General features: G+C 45.2%; 1 protein-coding gene across 6 annotated transcripts in view; it reads left to right on the top strand.

Annotated features, from left to right (window-relative positions):
- The first annotated feature begins 5,174 nt into the window (after positions 1-5,174).
- The window catches only part of REV1 (REV1 DNA directed polymerase), an 83,148-nt gene continuing 65,770 nt past the window's right edge, over positions 5,175-22,552 (top strand). For all 6 annotated transcript variants that reach the window (XM_070798294.1, XM_070798292.1, XM_070798293.1 and 3 more), the window contains exon 1: positions 5,175-5,333. The gene's annotated coding sequence lies outside the window, so the exon portion shown is untranslated. The remainder of the gene's footprint in view (positions 5,334-22,552) is intronic.

The raw sequence follows: 22,552 nt of genomic DNA, 5'->3' as shown, positions 1-22,552 counted from the left end.
AGGGAAAGGAAGAAAGCAGTATGAAAATCTATCACTCAGATTATTGATCGATCTCAGATAGAAAACACAGGCTCTGAAACATCTGACACAAACATCAGGAAGGAACAACTGACCTAAGCAAACCAGAAAAATAATCATTCATTAATTTTAAAAATAATTCAATGTGACTTTCTGGTTTGAGCACACATTATTTCTTCCAAATCTCACAAAAAATGACCATAAAGAGATTTTTTTTTAAAAATTGAATACAGTTGATTTACAATGTTGTGTTAGTTTCACGTGTACAGGAAAGTGATTCAGTTATATCTATTCTTTTTCAATTTCTTTTCTATTAAAGATTACTATAAGATATTGAATATCTTTCCTTGTGCTACACAGTAGGACTTTCTCATGTGTCTATTTCATATATAGTGGTGTGTATCTGTTAGTCCCAAATTCCTAATTCATCCTTCCCCACCTTTTCCCTTTGGTAACCAGAGGATTGCTTTCTATGTCTGCGAGTCTGTTTCTGTTTTGTAAATAAGTTCATTTGTATCTTTTTTTTGTAGATTCCACATATAAGCAATATACTATGTTAACCATTATAGGTTGTTACAAGATATTGAATAAAGCTTCCTGTGCTATACAGTAGGTCCTTGTTGGTTATCTATTTTATATATAGCAATGTGTATCTGTTCATTCCAGCCTCCTAGTTTATCCCTCCCTTGCCTTTCTTCTTTGGTAACCATAAGTTTGTTTTCTGTCTGTGAATCTTTCTGTTTTGGAAATAGGTTCATTTGTATCATTGTTTTAGACTCCACATACCAGCAATAACATGTGATTTTAGTCTTTCTCTGACTTCACTTAAGTGTGACAATGAACACCCAGGACTGGTCTCCTTTAGGATGGACTGGTTGGTCCTGGGTGTTCATTGGAAGGACTGATGCTGAGGCTGAAACTCCAATACTCTGGCCACCTCGTGCGAAGAGTTGACTCATTGGAAAAGACCCTAATGCTGGGAGGGATTGGGGGCAGGAGGAGAAGGGGATGACAGAGGATGGGATGGCTGGATGGCATCACCGACTCCATGGACGTGAGTCTGAGTGAGCTCTGGGAGTTGGTGATGGACAGGGAGGCCTGCCGTGCTGCGATTCATGGGGTCGCAAAGAGTCGGACATGACTGAGCGACTGAACTGAAGAGTGACAATCTCTAGGTCCATCCGTGGTGCTGCGATGGCATTATTTCATTCTTTTTATGGCTGAGTAATATTCCACTGTATATATGTACCACACCTTCTTTATCCATCCCTTTGTTTCCATGTCCTGGCTATTGTAAATAGTGCTGCCATGAATATTGGGGTGCATGTATCTTTTCAAATTAAGGTTTTCTCCAGGTATATGCCCAGGAATGGGATTGCTCCATCATATCATAGCTCTATTTTTAGTTTTTTAAGGAACCTCCATACTGTTCTCCATAGTGGCTGCACCAATTTACATTCCCACCAACAGTGTAGGAGGGTTCCCTTTTCTCCACACCCTCTCCAGAATTTACTGTTAGTAGATTTTTTATGATGGCCATTCTGACCCATGTGAGGCGGTACCTCGTTGTAGTTTTGATTTGCATTTGCCCTTTTCTTCATTATACTTGCGTTGCAAAATCCCTACCCAGGCCAGATGCAACCCCCTGCCTCCTCTAAGCCTGCACCTGAACACCTCAGCTATTACAAGTCCTCCTGACTGCCTCCCAAACCTATTTTCCATGCAGCAAACAGAGTGACTTTCTAAGGCCACGCTGTCCCTTAAAGCCTTTAGGATAGAGTCAAAACCCAGTCATATACTTTATGGGGCCCTACCCTGCCCTGACCCCTGCTTGCCTCTCCAGCCTCCTTTTTCAGCACACACCCCACCCCCACCCATGCCCCTCTGTACTTCACCCTTGGCAGTTTCTGGAATGTTCTTTGTTCTCCCTCCCTTCTCTGCGTTTACACGTGTTGCTCCCTCCATGGGCAGTGGTATCCCACATGTCTCTCAATCCTTCCTGGGATGTCATTGTCTCTAGGAAACCTCCAAGACACCCTTCCTGTGTGCTCCATGGACTACCCTCTGGCAGCAGCTCTGAGCCTGTACAGCAAGTATGTGGTGTTTATTTGCTTCCCTTGCTACACCGGGAACTTTTCAAGGGCAGGACGTGCATTATGTTCACTATTCACACAAGGGTGACTGGAGTTCAGAATGCTCATCAAAAGTAATTATTGAATCATCTAGAATTTTGTGAACTATGTTATTTAAGTATGTTGGATGTATTCCAGAACCCCTCAGATACCAAATCCCCAGAGGCTCAAGCCCTTTATATAACACAGTGTGGTACAGTCAGGCCGCTGTATCCACAGTTCCAAATCTGATGGATTCAGTCAGTTACAGATGGCACTGTGTGCGCTAAGTTGTGTCTGACTCTGTGATCCCATGGACTCTAGCCCACCAGGCCCCTCCATCCATGGAATTTTCCAGGCAAGAATACTGGAGTGGCTTCCTGACCCAGGGATCGAATTTGCATCTCTTGAGTCTCCTACATTGGCAGATGGGTTATTTACTACTAGCGCCACCTGGGAAGCCCAGTTACAGATGGAATTCTGCCCTTAAGCAGGGCTGATACTGTACGTATGTGCCCATGGTGTGTGTTTACTCTGTAAAACCAGATACTGTGTTTAGAAGAATTAAGTAAGCCAATTCTGGTTCCATTTTCCTCTCAAAATTTCTATGGGCTTGTGCTCCTTCTTATTATTTTGTCTTTTGGCATAAATTGCCTTATAACATAAAAGCATATACTGCCTTATAACAATTAGTAAGATCACTCTTTCCTAAGAGCAAATACATGAGTTACAGTGTGTATTTCACCCAAGGGACTTGACTACAGATCTTTGTTTTTTAATGGTTCCATGTTCTTATTTTCTGTTTTTGGCATGTGAGAAAACTAGAGGCATGTGAGAAGACTAGATGTTTCAAAAAAGAGTTTACTGCTGGATATGGAGGTTAAAAGATAGCAGGGTCATGTCCTTATCCAGGGCTGTCCCTACAGGTGTCAGGGGTCTGCACTTTCATAGGATCTTGAGATGGCATTAATATTAGACCTTTAAAAAATGATTTTTAATAAAGTTCAGAAAAGAGGAGTAAGGTGCAATGCACCCAAAGGGCTTCCCTATGTGAGAGTCCTGAATGGCCTGCTCAGCTGCTTTTACCCAAAGGTGAGGCTAGCTCTCCTTAGACAGGGAAAAATAGTCCTCATGAGAATAAATGAAAGTAAATGAATGAACAAGTGTAGGTGACTGGATAAAATTGAAATAGAAGGGTCTTTAGGCACTGTGTAATATATTATTGTAATATTATAACATAACAGAATATCCTAGACTGGGCAAAAGAAAACTTTGGCAAAATTGTACCAAAGGATTCTGTGGTTTGTGTATATCTGCATACAAAATGTGTAGGTATAAAACATACGTTTATCTATTCTTTATCTCTCTTTTTAGCCTGTTTAGAGAGCACACTGATTTTTCTCCCTTGTTATTGGAGACTGCCTACCAATTTGCACTAAAATGCAGCTAATATCATTTTACTATATTCTATAAAGGTGTTGCTGAGGTCAGTTATCTCAATGTCTGTGTTTCTTTCTTGAGAAAATAGAGGGGAAAAAAATCTTTGACTTGGATAGGAGAGAATGGGGAAGAAAATTGAAATATAAGAGTATTTTTCCTGTAGAGTTCACAGGTCATTCTTCAATTTGAAAATCGAGTTTTACCATTTCATGTTAATAGAATACCGACATTCATAGATTTACATTAAAAAAAAAAAAAAAACCATAATAAGGGGCTGACACTGGTTTTCTGTGGCATCTCATGAGGTGATACCCTGATGTTACTCCCAGTACCTGTTTGTGGTCCTGTTGAAATGATGCCATTTGTATTAAATTATGACGTCTCAGAAGAACATTTTCAGCAAGGTTAGACAAGAATACTCAAGTTGAAGTGCATTTATGGAAGTCTATAAAGTAGTAAAAACGAAGGGATTGAAAAAAGAAACAAGTTATTTGAATACTGGCTGAATCACCAGTAAACAAGCCTCTGCTCTGCAAAATCAGTTTTGAAAAGAGTACTAATTGTTTCCTAAGCACTTGCAAATTCTTCAAGTCTTCAGGTAAGGGAATAAATGGACAGTGCTGAGCCTTTGCTGGGAGGTTCGCTTCATGCTTGTGCGTTGCAACAATAAAGACTATTGTAATGGAGATATGGGATGATCTCCTGGCAAACCAAAATTGCCAAGAGGGGGAAAATGGTCCTTATGGAACAACTTGTCTTTTGCCAGAAGGTCCTCAATTATAATTGTATTTAGGCATACATAATATATTATTTTTTTGGACAGTAGTATCTAATTGCTTTCGCGTGTAACCCCAGCGCTGCATGTGAGATGGGCCACCTGCCGCAGGTTTACAAAGATCCAGGTGCAATGCAGGGCGAGCCTGGTCGCGCAGGGACCAGTGTTCGAGCCCCCAAGGGAGCTGGCAACGCTCACCCCCGGCGGCGCAGCGTTCCTTCCCACTAACCTCCGTGGGCCCTGATCCCCGGTCGCCCCCTGACACAGCAAAGTGTCAGTTCGCGAGTATCCCTTCCGTCACTAGATGTCACTGTGAGTCAACGGCTAGTGGCGGGGGACCCCGGCGTTTTACGGATCTTCCAGGGTTTCCAGCATGGTCAGTCCCTGCACTTGTGCCCTCCCAGACCGGGGAGCGCAGAGCCGGGCGGGGCCTCCAGGAGGCCGGGACGGCTCCGCGACCAAGCGGGAGGCGAGCCGGGTTCGGGGAGCAGGGCTGGCGGCGCGATGCGGAAGGCGGGCCCGCGCCGCGCTCCTCTCCGCCCCCGCGAGCCAGATGGTCAGGTGCCACGGAGGCGCGGCCCGCTGCGGGCCGGCCGGGGACAACAGGGGCTTGGCGCCTGCGGTTCGCCATCGCCCAGGGCAGGGCTCCACGCGGGCGCGGGCGCCGCGCGGGGCGGAGCGCGAGCAGCCGCGGGCGGGGCGGGGCGGGGCGGGGCCTGGGAGCGCGCCGGCCGCCGGAGGGGGAGGGGCGGGGCGGGGCGGAGCCGCGGCGCGCGCGCCCGCTGGGGGGGAGGGGCGGAGCAGGCGCCGAGCGCGCGCAGGCCGGCCGCCGCGAGCGTGGGGCGAGCGTGGACCGCGGCGCGGCGGTGCGACTCCTTCGCCGGCCCTCCTCCCCGCCCCCGGCGAGGGCACCGTGCGGCGGCGCCGGGGCCCGCGAGGCCGGAGGAGGCGGCCGCGCCCGGGCATGGTGGTCTGGGGCAGGGCTGAAGGTGAGCGACCCCGGGCCGGCGGCGGGGGTGGGGGCGGGGTGGGAGCGGCCCCGCGTCGCCCGGCGCGGCGGCCTGAGGCGGGGCGAGGGCGGGCGCGCCGGCCCGGGCCCCGCGGCCGTTGGTCTCGCGGCCTGGGCGGCCCGCGGCGCCCGAAGCGCGGCAGCTGCCGGGTTATGTAACGCGTGACCTCCCCTTCCCCCTCCGCCATGGCGCGGCCGGCCCGCCGCCGCCGCCCGCTCTCGGCCGCCCGCGGAGGCGCCGCGCCGACGACCCGCGCCCGCGGCCCTCTCCGCCGCGCCCCGCGCCGGCCCCGCTCGGACCGCGCCGCAAACTCTCGGTTGCTGCGCCGGCGCCGCGCCGGCTCTTCAGCCCCGCGCCATTCATTCGTGCGCGCGGGCGGCCGGGCTCGGAGCGTCGCGGCTGGCGGCCGGGGCCCCGCGCCGGACCCTCCGCCCGGCCTCCCGCCGTGGCGTCACCCCCTCCGCCCCGCGGGACCCGGGAATCGGCGTCGGACTCTGCGAAGGCAGTTTTTACTCACTTGTTTTTCCTGCTTACTTATCTGTTGCCTTAATACCCAGGCACCTGTCCCCAACTGTCCTGACAAGCGCCCCTCGCCCACTGCACTCCTTGTGAAATGATTCAGCACCTGTGTGGACGGAGAGGGGCATTTCCCTACACGTTTCCCTGCTGTTTACTGCCGAAACTCATTTGGGAAAGAAAGGTGTTAGTGTATCACTCCTTAGTTGACCCCCCGCCCCCGCCTCTGACTTAAAAAAAAAAACCAAACAGATTGCAGGTGTTGAGTCTACTATTTCTGCCTTCCGCATCTTCAGGTCACGTCCAGCGTAGAGATGGTATCATTTAAATGAGAATAACTAGACTAGCACGTACCATAAAAGAGCTTGTAACTGGCTGGTAAGGACTTTATGTAATTCTGATTGTTAATTCTGTCTGTCTGCCTAGCCTGTCCACTATAGTCTGCAAGAATTAGCCTTTTCCTCTTTAGTGTGGAACGTAGGTAACCTTGAGTACCGTCTACCTGCTTTCCAAATTTCCATCTCTGCTTTTGCACATAGGCTTGTCTTAGCCGAGCAGATGCTCCTAGAGTCTTGCCCCCTCGCTGTACTTCCTAGACTCTGGGAAGCTCACCTGTGTGTTACTGGCTCAGTCGTGTCCGACTCTGCGACCCCATGGACTGTAGCCCGCCAGGTTCCTCTGTCCATGGAATTCTCCAGGCAAGAACACTGGAGTGGGTTGCCATTCCCTTCTCCAGGGAAGCTCACCTAGAGTCCCTCTTTTCCCAGCAATCCTTCCCTGATCTAGAAGGCTCTTCATTCACTCCTTAGGCTGTTTGCCACTTCTCAGATATTATTGATGATTTTCTTTTTATTTGCATCCTGTCTTTAGCTGTAGGTGTTTTGAGGACAGAATCTGTACCAGACTTTCAGAGAACATTACTCCTACTTCATGGTAAACGATTGATACTTAAGATATTTTTTTTTAAAGGTGGGAATCTTTATGATTAATTTCTTTGGAATCTCAAGCAGAAAATACTTTTTCAAAGTAATGTATTTGAAAATGTAAGATCACTTCATCTTCTGCATTCCCATCTTCAAAACTCAGATTCTTCATAAACCCAGCCCCACCAACAAAAAGGTAGTCAGTAAGAAGAAGCTAGAAAGATTACATGTAATATATATTTTATAGTCCTGTCTTTGATAGCTGCTGTAGTAGACAAGAACTTCAGAGTTAGATGTAGACTTAAATCCTGGCTCTGCCTGTTATTATCGTGGACAATTTAAGTTACTGATTTCTCTGATTTTTTTTTTTTTCTCTCATTTGTGTAATGAAGACTTCACTTCCTACCTTGGGTATCTGAGGATTAAATGAGTTCTTAAATGTAGGGCATCTAGTGAGTCCCTGGTACATAGTGGTGCTCCCTAAATACATGTTATTCCCTTTGGTGTACTTCATTGCAGTCCACAACCTGTTAATAGTATGAGCTGGGATGTGCTGAGACAAAGTGGGAGAAGAAAGCTGATCAGAAGAGCTACCACTTCTTGTCTCCAAGTAAATGAACGAGCCCTGAACTAAAGAGCAGTAAAGCTCTTTCTGCTTCTCAAGAATGTATGGGTGTGTGTGGCATATGATAAATGATAAGAGTATGTTTGTAAGTGAAGGAAATACCTTTTAACCTTTTTTTCCTCCTATAATAGTACCCACTAAAGCATTAACATGGATATTTTTAAAAACTGATTTTTTTTTCAAAATCAAGTCGGGAATGGGAGATGAGGAAGGAGGAATATTTTAGAGTCTTTTTCAGGGACGATTAGCTTGCATGCTGTTCTTTTAGTGTCTGCTACTGCTGCTAAGTCACTTCAGTCGTGTCCGACTCTGTGCGACCCCATAGACAGCAGCCTACCAGGCTTCCCCATTCCTGGGATTCTCCAGGCAAGAACACTGGAGTGCGTTGCCATTTCCTTCTCCAATGCATGGAAGTGAAAAGTGAAAGTGAAGTCGCTGAGTCGTGTCGGACTCTGTGCGACCCCATGGACTGCTGCCTGCCAGGCTCCTCCGTCCATAGGATTTTCCGGGCAAGAGTACTGGAGTGGGGTGCCATTGCCTTCTCCCTTTTAGTGTCTACTGATAATACGTGGATCCTGGTCTTGGTTCAGGCATCTCAGATGGTTGTGACAGTGCCTTCCCCCGTGACCCTGTTTCTCTTGGTCTTGCTGACTGATCCCAAAGTAAAAAGAGTGGTCTTTTTAAAAACATAAATCACACCGTCACTCTTCTTGATCAAAATCCTCCAAAAAGCTTCCTGACACCCTTAGAATTGAATCAGAACTTTTTGCCATTTCTTGAACAATTCACGCTGTTCCTGTCTTAGGGATGTTATCCCTGCTGTTCTTTAAGTTGGCCTACCCCTTCCTCCTGGTGGTGATCTTGCCTTGACAGATGTCTTCCGTTTGTTGCCTAGATGTTATCACATCAGAATTATCCCTTCTCTTACCCCTAAGATGAAGCCAGCCCCTCTCTCTGTCACTTTTGATTCATTGTGTTTGTTTTCTCTTCCTGGCATGTGTTACGAGATAAGATAACGCTCTTCATGTATCCGTTTCCCCCATAAGACTTGTTTGTTCCAAGACTTCTTCTCCACTGGAGGGCAGAGGTCTTGTCTGACTTGTTTGTGGCTCTGTCCCCGGTGCTTAGAAGGGTGCTTGGCACACAGTAGGCTCTTAGTTAAACCTGTTAAGTGAATGAGTGGTGTATAGTTGATGTAAACATTAGTTCTGGAGTCAGACAGCCTGGCTCCTACATTTACTGATTGTGTGGCTTTGGGCAAGTGAATATCTTTTGGTGCCTTAGTTTGCCTTCCCTGGGACAGTAATACCTACTTTATAGGATTATGGTAAGAAATAATCAAGTTAATATATATAAAGTGCTTAGAACGGGCTGTTTCACAGTTTTGAAAGCCAATACTTGAAAACATCTTTGAGTATTCACTTAGGATTTTTGTGTTTTTGCATGAGATAAAAATGCAGTTCATCCAGTTTTATCTTTATTTTGCTGAATTTTTCTGGCTACCAAAGTTATATTTATGGAACTCCTTTTTAAAATAAATACATTTTATGGATGTCTAGAACGGATTTAAAAAGTAAACTGCTGAGTATAGTGACGAGTATTTGGTCTTTAGGTGTAAGTCAGCTTTATTCTTAGATCTGTGGAAGATGCTAAGAGTGATTATCTCAACAGTCGTCCACTGGAGTGGCTTTTATATCTTTTCCTTTGAAGTTCAGCTGGAGATGTGATTGTGGTGTTGAAAGGACTTACTGGAGGCTGAAGACAGGAAAATCCTTGAGATCCAGTTGAAGTACAAGTCTTGTAGTTGGGAAAGAGGAGATGTTTCACCATCTTTAGTGTGTTCAATTTCTGCCTTCTTTCATGATGGGTTCCACACCCGAAAAATGTGTTTGGTTCTTAGATAGAGCTTATAGCGTGCTCAGTCGTGTCTGTCTCTTTGCAACCCCATGTACTATATGGACTTGACAACCTCCAGGCTCCTCTGTCCCTGGAATTCTCCAGGCAAGAATACTGGAGTGGGTAGTCATTCCCTCCAGAGGATCTTCCTGACCCAGGGATTAAACCTGTGTCTCTTGCTTCTCCTGCATTGGCAGGTGGATTCTTTACCATTGAGCCACTTGGGAAGCCTCAGTACTATACTGAAAGTAAAAAACAGAGTGGCTGTGAGTGTATCGGTGGTCCATCCTCAGGACTGGGTGGCCAATTGGGAAATGTGGAGCCCCAACCTGGCGTCACCAGAGAGTATCCCACTGGTGTCTGTGGCTCCAGGAGAGGCCAGAAGGGCAAGTGTGGCTTCTGTTGAGCGTGTGTCACTTTGGCATCACCATAAAGTCGAAAAATTGTAAATGAAAGCACTCTAAGTTAGGGACCATCTGCACTATACTTAAATGTCTGTGTTTTATAAGTGTGAAGTGTTTTAACAGGGTGATGATATGCAGAATTATTAACTCATTAAAAATGAGTCAAAGCATCATGTGTGTCCCGGTAGGTCAGCTCTGTAGTTAGTTTGAAAAGGCTTAGCATGTCGTAGATGTGAAGCATTAGATTTAGGAAAACGTTACTAGCTTTAAAGTTGCTTAAGGCTAAAAATAGATTTTCAGGAGGCAGGGAAATACATGTGTTTCTGTTGATTGGGGTGCAAGCCTTTATTATTTTTGTTTTTAGTAAGGAGGGGTACATTGGTGTAGCACGTTTTTATGCCATGGTAAGCTTTAATGATTTTTGACATCACCTTGTGGCATTTTTAAAATTTGAAGAGTATCTAAATTCTAAGTTGCTGACTTGTCAACACTTAAGTAGATTCAGAACGCCAGTGCTAGAATGAACCCTGAAGGTTCTGTAGGCCATGGCCCTGTATTTTCCTGGAGAAAAAATGAGACCCAGAGAATTATTTGATGATCGAGGAGAAATAGAACTAGAGTCTAGGGTTTTGTTGGGATTTTTTTGTGTGTGTATTTAAACTCTAAAGCCATTTTTTCTCTGGTACTCTAAATTTCCCCCTTCATCACCGAGAGAAAGACCACACTGTATGTTTAGTATCTTAGGTTCAAGAGGGTAGAGTTGAATGGTATATTTTGCCATATGCATCTGGGATGGTTTGAGAAACTTTTTAAAGACCAATGTGGTCTTATTCTTAAATTAAAAGATTAGTTGGGGATGGGCATAAAGTTGGTTATGATGTAAATAGTTTTTGCTTGAGCCCAGTATATGAGTAGGCAAAATGTTGCTTATTGTTCTCAATCATGCCTGATCAGAATCGAGGCTAAAATGAGCTCTTGGGAGGTTTAATCAGAATATAATAGCTGAATTTCACATTTTCTAAACTCCATCATGGAACAACAGACTGGTTCCAAATAGGAAAGGAGTACGTCAAGGTTGTATATTGTTACCCTGCTTATTTAACTTATACGCAGAGTACATCATGAGAAACGCCGGACTGGAAGAAGCACAAGCTAGAATCAAGATTGCTGGGAGAAATATCAATAACCTCAGATATGCAGATGACACCACCCTTATGGCAGAAAGTGAAGAGGAACTAAAAAGCCTCTTGATGAAAGTGAAAGTGGGGAGTGAAAAAGTTGGCTTAAAGCTCAACATTCAGAAAACGAAGATCATGGCATCTGGTCCTGTCACTTCATGGGAAATAGATGGGGAAACAGTGGAAACGGTGTCAGACTTAATTTTTCTGGGCTCCAAAATCACTGCAGATGGTAATTGCAGCCATGAAATTAAAAAACGCTTACTCCTTGGAAGGAAAGTTATGACCAACCTAGATAGCATATTTAAAAGCAGAGACATTACTTTGCCAACAAAGGTCCATCTAGTCAAGGCTATGGTTTTTCCAGTGGTCATGTATGGATATGAGAGTTGGACTGTGAAGAAAGCTGAGTGCCGAAGAATTGATGCTTTTGAACTGTGGTGTTGGAGAAGACTCTTGAGAGTCCCTTGGACTGCAAGGAGATCCAACCAGTCCATTCTAAAAGAGATCAGTCCTGGGTGTTCTTTGGAAGGAATGATGCTAAAGCTGAAACTCCAGTACTTTGGCCACCTCATGTGAAGAGTTGTCTCATTGGAAAAGACTCTGATGCTGGGAGGGATTGGGGGCAGGAGGAGAAGGGGACGACAGAGGATGAGATGGTTGGATGGCATCATGGACTTGATGGACGTGAGTTTAAGTGAACTCCGGGAGTTGGTGATGGACAGGGAGGCCTGTGTGCTGCGATTCATGGGGTCGCAAAGAGTTGGACACGACTGAATGACTGAACTGAACTGAACTGAAACTCCATCATTTCTACACTTGAGATTTAAAATGCTTTTCATTGAATTTCTCAGTTTTATCTTATAGTAAACTTTATATGACTTACTGGCCATTTATTGATATTTTAAGCCTTTCAGAAATTTAAGCTGAACAATCATGAATTTTAAAAATATTTTAATAATTTCTCCTTTAATATTTTTGAGCATGTAACCAAAAAGTCCCTTTTTGTAATGCTTTAGGCCTTAAAAGGGCCTCCCTGGTGGCTCAAGACGGAAGACTTGGGTTCGATCTCTGGGTTGGGAAGATCCCCTGGAGGAGCCTGGCAACCCACTCCAGTATTCTTGCCTGGAGAATCCCCATGGACAGAGGAGCCTGGTGGGTTACAGTCCAAGGGGTCACAAAGACTCGGACACAACTAAGTGACTAAGCACAGGCCTTAAAAAGTGCTTTCACTCGACTTTTCCTCATTTAGCCTCTGTTAAGTCCTGAGACAAGGGGCAGGGCTGTATGTGCTGTTTTATGTGCACCATGTGGTTTTGGCTCTTAACAGCCCAGCGCTGGGGCAGCCAACCTGGCGCCACAGGTTAAGGGCATCAGTCTCCCTTTTTTTCAGATGCCAGCTGCAGGCTTTGGGGCTTGCAGGTCCCCTGCTCTTGTGACCACCTGGCCCCGTATTTGGGAGTTCCATTGCCTCCTCAGAGTTAATCATTTGTTAGAATGACTCACAGCACTCAGGAAGGTGCTGTACTTAGAATTAACATTTTATCATAAAGCATACAAGCCGGGATCTGCCAAATGAAGAGAGGCGTGGAGAGAGGTCTGAGAGGGTCCCAGACCCGGTGCTTCCCTGTCCTCAGGACTCATCCTCCTACCCCGTCAGTTGGTGATTACCAGGGAAGCTTACCTGCATCTCAGAGTCCAGAGGTTTTATTGGGGTTTTATTACATTGGCATGATTGATTGAATCATGGACCACAAGGTCGAATTTCCTTTACAGACCCCTCTTCTTCCAGGAGGTCAGGCTGATGGCATGTGGCTCAGAGCCAAGCCTCTAATCACTTGGTTGGCCTTTCCAGCGTGGCCTCCCCATCTTGAAATAAGGGGCCACCTGGGAGTCACCTGTTTATATAAAAGACGTGGTCCTGGAGGTCCACCGTGGATAACAAAGAGACTGCTGTCAGCTGTGAAATTCCAGGGGTTTAGAGTCTCCCAGGAAGCTGGGACAAAGGCCAGCCAGATTCTTTCTTAAAGAATAGTAGCTAAAGAAGTGAGAACAGATGCGCTTTTGGTACAACTCTGCAGTAGTAACTTGGAGATCTCCAGTAGAGTAGGCTGCATTTGAATATATTTATGTATGTAGAAAGATCCCCTTCTATTGAAAAATAGCATTTTCTCTTATGGAAATAATGATATTTGAAACCTGGGTTCATTTGAGTTAAGTACTTTTTATAAATTGTGTTGTAGGTAGGGTTATAAACTACATGCCTTTTGGTATTTTAAAAGCACGGTAATTTGGACTCTAAAAAGTTTACTCTTGGTTTCTTTTTGAATTTGTAAATTTAATTTTAGGTTATTACTATTGTTAGCTGAAAAGAGACCTAAGTCTGTGACATGGGATTCTTGTTACTGAGGGGAGGTGGTGGTGGTAGAGTTGTAAAATCTTGTAGCCACTTAGTTGGCACTTTGAATTTTAGATCTTGAGTTGAAGTTGCTAGGTTTACATTGTTGAAGGTTAATTTTTTGGCATATTATTTATGCCCAGTGGAACATCTTATTTTTGATTGTCCCTTAAAGGTTATTACATCCTCTTGGAGCTCACTGGAGGATTTCTCAGAAATAGAATCTGTTAACACAGGCATATGCTATGCTATGCTAAGTCACTTCAGTCGTGTCCGACTCTGTGCGACCCCATAGACGGCAGCCCACCAGGCTCCCCTGTCCCTGGGATTCTCCAAGCAAGAACACTGGAGTGGGTTGTCATTTCCTTCTCCAATGCATGAAAGTGAAAAGTGAAAGTGAAGTCGTTTAGTCATGTCCGACCCTTAGCGACCCCATGGACTGGAGCCCACCAGGCTCCTCCATCCCTGGGATTCTCCAGGCAAGAGTACTGGAGTGGGGTGCCATTGCCTTCTCCTAACACAGTCATAGAACCTAAATAAACTGTCTTGAGGAAGATTTCTAGTGTCTTACGATGAACATAGTAGCTTGGTAAAATGTCCTGTCATCCTAGAAAGTACTGGAGTTGTTTGTGGTTGTTTTTAACATAGGGAATTCTTGTCACAAAGCAAGAGAAAAGAGGCCAGAAAGTAATGCCATGGCTGTTCTAAAACACTCTGTTTTCACTTGCAGCTGCATTAACATAAGGGTTTGTGAGAGAAGAGGTTTGTGGCTGATGGCGCTGATAGCAGATCTAGACTCAAGTGGGCCTGCCTTATTCTTGAACTGCGGCCACTCAGAAGGGCTTGTTTCTGGTGTGTGGCGCATGTCTGCCGTGTGAGTTCGGAGTTCTAACGCTTTGTGGGTGGCAAACATGAGCTCTTGGTCTAGAGGAGTCTCAGGAGCCGGACCCTTGCCCCTGCGTGCAGTCATTGCCTCCCCCATCGTTGATACTCACAGGTTCAGTGGTTCAGAGGGTAAAGAACCTGCCTACCGGTGCAGGAGACTAGGGTTTGATCCGTAGGTTGGGAAGATCCCCTGGTGGAGGGCATGGCAAGCCACTCCAGTATTCTTGCCTGGAGAATCGCATGGACAGAGGAGCCTGGCGGGCTACAGTCCATGGGGTCACAAAGAGCTGGACATGATTGAGCGACTTTTTTCTTTCCTTCACTTTCACAAAGGCAGGTTCAGACTTCTGATGATTTTGAGGGCCTACTGTTTTATTCCCTTACCTGCCTTGTTCATCTACCACTGGCTCTGTCCATGTGTCAGCCCCAGAATGTTGCCTTGAAGAGCTTTTTTTTTTTTTTTTTTTCTCTTGAAATCGCTCTTTCATTCCCCTCGGCCTATTAAAATCTTATTCGTTGCCCTCAGCTCAGATCCGCCTTTTCGGTGAAGTCTTGGATCTAGTCCCCAACAAGAGAGCTACCTCCTGCTGTCTTCTTGGGGGTCCGTTGCTTTTTGTCGGTGCCGCTAATGTTGGCTTCAGTATTGCAGGTCTGTGCAAATCATTTTTCTCTAAAAGATAATTTTGAATTGTGGTTTACACTTTATTCATCTTGAAAACTGCAAATTACAGTAAATATTCAGTGAACATGGAGTAAACTATTGGCTCAGGCCTGGAATCTGGGGGGTGGGGTGGGGGGGGGAAGCGAAGGACAGGAAAGATCTTGTTACCCGTAATCTAAGCCAGACCGCCTCTTGCTGAGCTGCGCTTACTCTGTCGTGAGGGTCTTTCTGCCGGTGCACGTCGTCACGGCATTCTTCCTCCTTGGTACTCTGTCTCAGCACCTCAGAGCTTCGCTGCACTTGTCTCTGTCCCGTGACCACTCTAGGTGCACTGTAGGCAACGCTGGTGCTTTTCAAAGCCTGTGCCCCACACCAGCAGCGTCACTGTTCCCGGGAGCTTTTTAGAAATTCAGGTGCCCGGCCCCACTCCTGACCTGCCTACAAAGTGAGCAGCTTGCAGTTAGGGCCCAGCATGTGTGTTAACACGCCCTCCAGGAGCTGCTGGTGAAGCCCCACTGGGAGCACAGGCCGCCCTCTTCTCTGGTGGGACGCCCTTTGTTCTCCGGCTGAGTTCGCCCCTGCCTTCTGTGGGGGCCTTGGGAGTCCTTGATTTACTGCAACCTTGAACTTCCTCCAGGTGTCCGTTTGGCTTTCCTGTGAGACTGGAGCTTCTCCTTAGTGAAATCACTCCTCGCTGACTCTCTTTTCTAAAATCATATCATCTCCAGAACATTCTTTTCCTTGGTGTCTTGATCCCTACTTTTGGACATGCTGACTTTGAGAAGCAGGTGGGACCTCCTAGTGGAGATACTTTAATGAGCAGTTGGAGTTCACCAAGTAGAGGGAGGGCATTAGGAAACCAGTTAATGTTGCTACACCCTTGAAAACCAGAGGCGGCGGTTCTTTGTACTTTTATTACCACTGTGTCTTCGTTTGCTTTTCCTTCTATGGAAATCTGTAATTACAGGGAAGAAAATTATTAGGGATTCTTTTAGAACACTTTGTTTTCAAATGACTGATTTTGTTAGATCCATCATTTGCAGGGGGAAGGAAATATATTTTCATTGTTGTGACTAACCAAGAGGATAAGAGAGAAATGTGTTATATTGGATGGTTTGAGATAGAAAATTTGCTTTTAGCAAGATCAGCCTCAAACAGGACATTACAAGTATCTGTTACCCATTTTCAGTTTGAATACAGATTTCCCCTGCTGGCTGAGTAGAGTGTTCCTGTGAAACCTTTCTTAAGCTGAAATGGCCAAAGGCAAAGAAACAGTTACTGGAGGACTGTCTTGCCAACGGGTGCAAAATATAAACTGAGATGCAGTGCAGATGCTCACAGACCCAGTGGCTCGGCCCAGCACAGTGTGGGCTTGACGCCGTGACACTGTGCGTGCTTCCTGGAGAAGGCGCCGGGCAGCGCTCACGCTCTTGGTAACGCTCCTGGGCGCACGCTCCCTTGGTAACAGGCTGCTGCGAAGCAAGCCAGATGTGGCTTTTGCTTTCCCATCTTTTTGTAAAAGTGAAAATCCTCTTGGGGTTTCTTTTGGTTAGCAAAAACATGTACTGATGTAGGTTTTTCATAAGAGTAAAGTGGTGCAAAGTAAACTTTTGAAAAAAGGGGGCGAAACCTGTATATCCATAAATTGTAATTCTCTGTCTTATTGCTTGTCTCTCTTTATTTCTGTGCAGTTTATTGAAATAATTGCTTCTGAGTCATAATACCCAAACAATGAAATGTAGGTCCATTCCTTAGGGTGCAGGGTAGCGAGGGACCAGGGTGCGAGGTTGTGGCCAAGACTTAGAGCAGAGTGATGTGGGCGATGACAGAGGATTAACAGCTCTCTGCCCTGTGATGGCGGCAGGGCACAGCTGATGGGCGACTGCTTGTTTTAGGTCATTGAGGGCCCAGGTTCCTTCTGTTTTCTTAGCCATCCCCTGTCTTTGTTCTGTCGGTTGAAGCTCGGTCACCTCAAAGCTGCATTCCAAAAGAGTAAACAACTTCTTTTCAGAAAAAATGGCACAGAGTTTTGTATTCATTACTCTGCTCTCATCTCACCGGCCAGAGCTTAGTCACATGGCCACTCCTGATTCAAAGGAGCTGAGGGAATAGAGCCTCCCTTTGCAGCCCTGCTCACCGCTAAGATGGGTTAGGAGAGGTGTTCTTTTACTAAAAGAATGAATGAATACTGGGAGGCTGTTGTCATTCTGGCACTCCAGAGTTTGGGGGTCCCCAGAACCACCCTCAGGGGCAGTAGCTCACCGGAAGGACTCAGAGCTCTTGGGAGCTGTTGCGGTCGTCGTGGTGGAGACTTACTGCAGTGAACAGATGCAGGTTAAAGCCGTCCAAGGGCTTGGGCCACACAGGGGAGTTCCACGTGCAGCTTTGGATGCACCGCTGGAGTCTGAGGTGGGGTGACTTCTGTTAATGACAGTTGACAATACCCAAGAAGTATTGCCAACCAGGGCAGCTCACCTAGTGGCCAGGGTTTTTATTGGAGTTTGGTCAGATAGATGAGGTTGACCTTCTGTCTCTAGCCCCTCAGAAGGTTAGTGACGCGTGGCCTGAAGCCTCCACCGTAAATCTTACTGTTAGATTACCTGAAGTGGCTGTTAACCCTCAGGTAAAAGGAGACATTTATCAGCAGGGCAAGCCAGGGGCAAAGGCCAGACCTCTCACTGAGCAGGGATCATTACTTACTGTTAGAGCCACATCTGTGTGCAGCCTTTGTTTCCTGGACGAATAAACAGAGTAGCATAATACGTGTGCTTTCATCGTAAAAGCCTTTTTCATAAATGGATAGATGCACAGAATCATAATTTTTAAAAACTGTAAGACACTAGAGTTGGTCAGGCCCCTCTCTCTCCACAGATACAGGAGCTCCTGGCGGGTTGAGGCCAGAGAACCAGCCGCAGGGGCGCTGTTCCTGGGCCTCTGCCTCTCGTGACCGCGGACACACGGTGGGGTCTGGATGCAGGCTGTTCGTGGGGCCCGGTTCCTGCTGCAGTCCTGTCACCTGTCCGCCAGCTGCCGTTTCTGACCCGGACGGTGCCAGAGTCGAAGCATCTCGTGTTGTGGAACCGTGTTAGGCTGGTTCAGTTCAGTGGGAGTGCTGTTTTCAGAAGCTTGTTACGTTAATAGCATTGTTCATTTCTCCATTGGAGATTTGGAGACGTGCATTTGTACAAGATGAGTGTGGTTTTGCACCACAAACCGGCCATACAGCCTCATCAAACATTTTAGCCCTTTTACCTAGAAGGTGCCTATGTGTTAAATAATCAGTATTTGGCCTCCCTATTCCATAGATGTATTGTCGAGATAAATAGGAGATGTACATACCTCCTTGGGAAAAGTAAGACACTGTGGAAATGCAGTGGTAAGATACACTGGTGTGTTTAAATTTTTAACATTTAAATTTAACAATTTAGCATAACATTTAACATAACATTGTTCAACATAACATTTACATTTCAGTGTTAAAAATTTAAGGAATACTGAAGAAATAAACAGTGTCAGTCAACAGGTGTTTTTTTTTTTAAGAAGGTGGAAATGTGATAATTTTCCCTTCCCTTTTTTGCTCCCTGTAGTTTCTCAGTTTTCTGCAGTAAACATACAGTGCTTTTACATAGAAGGAAAAACTGTTTTTGAAAATGGACGCCTAGCACAACTGAATACAAGCAACCTGGCAAAGTGGTGTATAAACACAGACCATGAATTTGGAGGGCAGTAGAGGATGCCTTGAGAAAAGACAGAGCAGGTCCACTTGTTGAAAAGGCAAATGGCCCCACACATACAGTTTGTTGTTTAGAGAATGCTCTGTATGCTGTAGCCACTTTCAGTGATGGGTTACAGTTTTTTGAAGTCTGTGTGTGTTTGGTGTTGATCAAACTGATATCTTATAGTACAGGAATTGTTTCATTGTACATTAAAATAACTGATAATAGGAAAATCTTTCAGTGTACTGAAGGTGAAGAGACCAGGTTAAAAAAAATTTTTTAAAGAGTTCTGTTAAATTAAGAGTAATATCTGTTCTAAATATCTTGATGTTTTATTTTTGTATATTTTTCAAAGGTATTTTAAATGTATGAAATACATGCTGTGTTAGAATATAAACTGTCAGCTCAATTTAGAATCCCTAAAAGCCAGTATTAGGACTTCCCTGGTGGCTCAGACGGTAAAGCTTCTGCCTACAGTGAGGGAGACCTGGGTTCGATCCCTGGGTCAGGAAGATCCTCTGGAGAAGGAAATGGCAACCCACTCCAGTACTCTTGCCTGGAAAATCCCATGGACTGAGGAGCATAGTAGGCTCCTCAGTCCATGGGGTCGCAAAGAGTCGGACACGACTGAGCGACTTCACTTCAAAAGCCACTATACGGTGAAGACAAAAGAGTGTTACAAAGACATAAAAATGCCCTGCACATAGTTATTTGATTTTTGTTTTTAATACATTGGTGAGAGTCTCTTCAAAGTCGCAGCCTGACTAATGTGTAGGTGGGTCTAGAGCAAAGTTCTGCTTCCCTGGGTTTTGAATTCCAGGAATCTCCATTGTGCTCTTATAACCTCAGTGATCTGAGAATGATCATAGCCTTAGACAGTGAGGGTCTCTATGGTTGAACAGAAACAAAACAAAACCTCAAAACAGCTCTTTGGTGTTGAAGCCTTTCCCATTTAAGGACAAGCGAGAACCCATTGGAGCTACTAGTTGAACTTCGTAGTGACTATCCCATCTGCTCATATTGTGAGGACAGTACTCGGTGGTGGCGGTGGTGGTGTTCAGTTGCTTAATCGTGCCCAACTCTTTGTGACCCCATGGACTGCAGCACTCCAGGCTTCCCTGTCCTTCACCATCTCCCAGAGCTTGCTCAAACTCATGTCCGTTGAGTCGATGATGCCATCCAGCCATCTCATCCTCTGTTGTCCCCTTCTCCTCCTGCCTTCAATCTTTCCCAGCATCAGGGGCTTTTCTAATGAGTGGGGTCTCTGCATCAGGTGGTCAAAGTATTGGAGTTTCAGCTTCAGCATCAGTCCTTCCAATGAACACCCAGGACTCATCTCCTTTAGGATGGACTGGTTGGATCTCCTTGCTGTCTAAGGGACTCCTAAGGGTTTTCTCTTAACACCACAGTTCAAAACCATTAATTCTTCAGTACTTAGCCTTATGGTCCAACTCTCACATCCATACATGACTACTGGAAAAACAATAGCTTTGACTAGACGGACCTTTCTTATCAAAGTGATGTCTCTGCCTCTTAATACACTAGCTAGGTTTGTCATAGCTTTTCTTGCAAGGAGCAAGCATCTTTTAATTTCATGGCTACAATCACCACTATTTGCAGTGATTTTGGAGCCCAAGAAAATAAAATCTGTTACTAGTTTCATTTTTTGCCCATCTGTTTGCCATGAAGTGATGGGACCAGATGCCCTGATCTTAGATTTTTGAATGTCGAGTTTTAGGCCAGCTTTCTCACTCTGCTCTTTCACCTTTATCAACAGGTTCTTTAGTCCCTCTTCACTTTCTGCCATAAGGGTGGTGTCATCTGCATATCTGAGGTTATTGATATTTCTCCTGGCAATCTTGATTCCAGCTTGTGTTTCCTCCAGCCCAGCGTTTCTCATGATATACTCTGCATATAAGTTAAATAAGCAGGGTGACAATATACAGCCTGATGTACTCCTTTTCCTATTTGGAACCAGTCTGTTGTTCCATGTCCAGTTCTAACTGTTGCTTCCTAACCTGCATATAGGTTTCTCAAGAGGCAGGTCAGGTGGTCTGGTATTCTCATCTCTTTTCAGAATTTTCCACAGCGTGTGGTGATCCACACAGTCAGAGGCTTTGGCATAGTCAGTAAAGCAGAGATAGATGTTTTTCTGGAACTCTCTTGCTTTTTCAATTGGTTCGTGCAGCTCTTTACTGTTTTCCTTGCTGTGAGTGTGTGTATGTTTTTCCTGTATTTTTGATCTTCCATCGAAGAGGATTTTCTTTCTACCTAAGGGATATACTTTCTAATTTTCTTTACTTTGCTGGTGACATTAACCTCTTTTTATTTGCCTGAAAAAGCCTTTATTTCAACTTTCTTGGCTGAATTTTTCTCTGGGTGTAGAATTCTAAGTAATCATTTTCTTTCAGCACGGTTGTCTTCTGGTTCTGTGTTTCTGTGGAAAAGAAAGCTGTCTGTTTCATTACAGTAGTTTGAACGGGATCTCTTTTTCCCACCCATGACAATTTTTAAGACTTTTTTTTCTGTCTTTAGTTTTTCATAGTGTCACTATTATATGTTTAGATATAGGTTCTTTATGTTTTTTTTCCCAGTTTGGGACTCATTGGGCTTTTTGAATTTGTAGTTTGATACCTTTAATCAGTTTCAGACTATGTTTTAGCCATTGTTTCTTTAAACATAACTTCTCTTTTTCCTCTTTACCCCCCCGCAATTTACTTAAATTAGACTTTCTTGTATACATTCTGTATCTCTTTCCCTTCTGTCCATATGCTCCCTGTCTGGACATTTTCTTCTGACTTATTCCACTTATTCTTTGTTTCCTTTTTTCTGTTCATTACATTCTTAATTTCTAATATTGTATCTTTTCACTTGAGAGTTACTGTCTAGTTATTTCTGATATTTTCCAGTTCTTTACCAATAGTCTGAAGTTTGTCTTTCCCCTCTTTGAGCAGAGTAAACACGACTACTTTAAAGTCTACATTAATTTCCTTTCCTAGAGTCTGTGTAGGTCTGTTTATTTTGTTGTTTCCTCTTGGTTCGTGTGATTGTTTCTTGGTGTGCCTCGTTATCTTTATGTGCCAGATACTGTATCTGCAAGCTCGTGGGTAGAGATACATGAAGTTTAGGCAGCTGTCTCCTCAGAGCATCCACATTGCCTTCTGCCAGGCGCCGTGGGGCAGCCCCCGGTCACCTGGGTCTGCTCTGAGGCTAGGCTGACCCCGGGCAGGGTGCCCTGGGCTGCCTGCCTCCAGCTGACTCTGACCCTGGGGCCCTCCGTCCAGATGTGAAGAGCTGTGTCCCAGGACGACCCTGAGGCCCCGCTGGCACTCCCTTACTCACTATGTGTGCTCAGCCAGAGGGGAAGATCTCCCGGTTTGGGGAGCTGATATGACGCAGCAGCTCTCCTCTATCAGCTGCCGAGTCTTGGCCCAGTAATTTTTCATTATTTGCTCGGCCTCCTGTGCCTTGAGGCTATCTTTTTAAACACTGTTTTGTCTAGTTTTCCTCTTCCTCAGCAGGAGAGTCGGTCCACATAACCAGGTTTACTATTTGTCATGGAATTTTTTTCAAAGTAGAATTTAAATGTATAAAATGAAGTGTATTTCTTGTTTCCTTTTCCCTTTTCTTGGTTTTTATTGAATCCTGGGCCAATAGGAGTTTGCTGTACATGGGTCAAATTACATTTTTGAAATTTGATGAAATTACCTTTTTAGCCCTTCATTGCTTTTCATTTTCAAAACTTGGTCTGGGATAGCTTTACTTGGGAAGAGGGAGAACCTTTAAAACTTTTCTTTGAAGAAGTTTTGTGTCAGTGAGATCTCCCTTATTAAGCCATCAATACGGATTTTCGTATTGACTTCTTACAATGAGGCTTTTAAATGGTCAGGTGAATTAAACTTTTAAAATGTGTTATTTCCTTAAACTTAGCTTCATTTAGCAGATTAATGGTTTCGTATAATTTTTGTTAGTATTCGTTCTTAATGTACAATGACC

Source organism: Bos indicus, chromosome 11, assembly GCF_029378745.1.
Source record: "Bos indicus isolate NIAB-ARS_2022 breed Sahiwal x Tharparkar chromosome 11, NIAB-ARS_B.indTharparkar_mat_pri_1.0, whole genome shotgun sequence".
NCBI classification, from domain to species: domain Eukaryota; kingdom Metazoa; phylum Chordata; class Mammalia; order Artiodactyla; family Bovidae; genus Bos; species Bos indicus.
The sequence above is the reverse complement of the archived record's forward strand: the minus strand, read 5'-3'. Positions and strand labels throughout refer to the sequence as shown.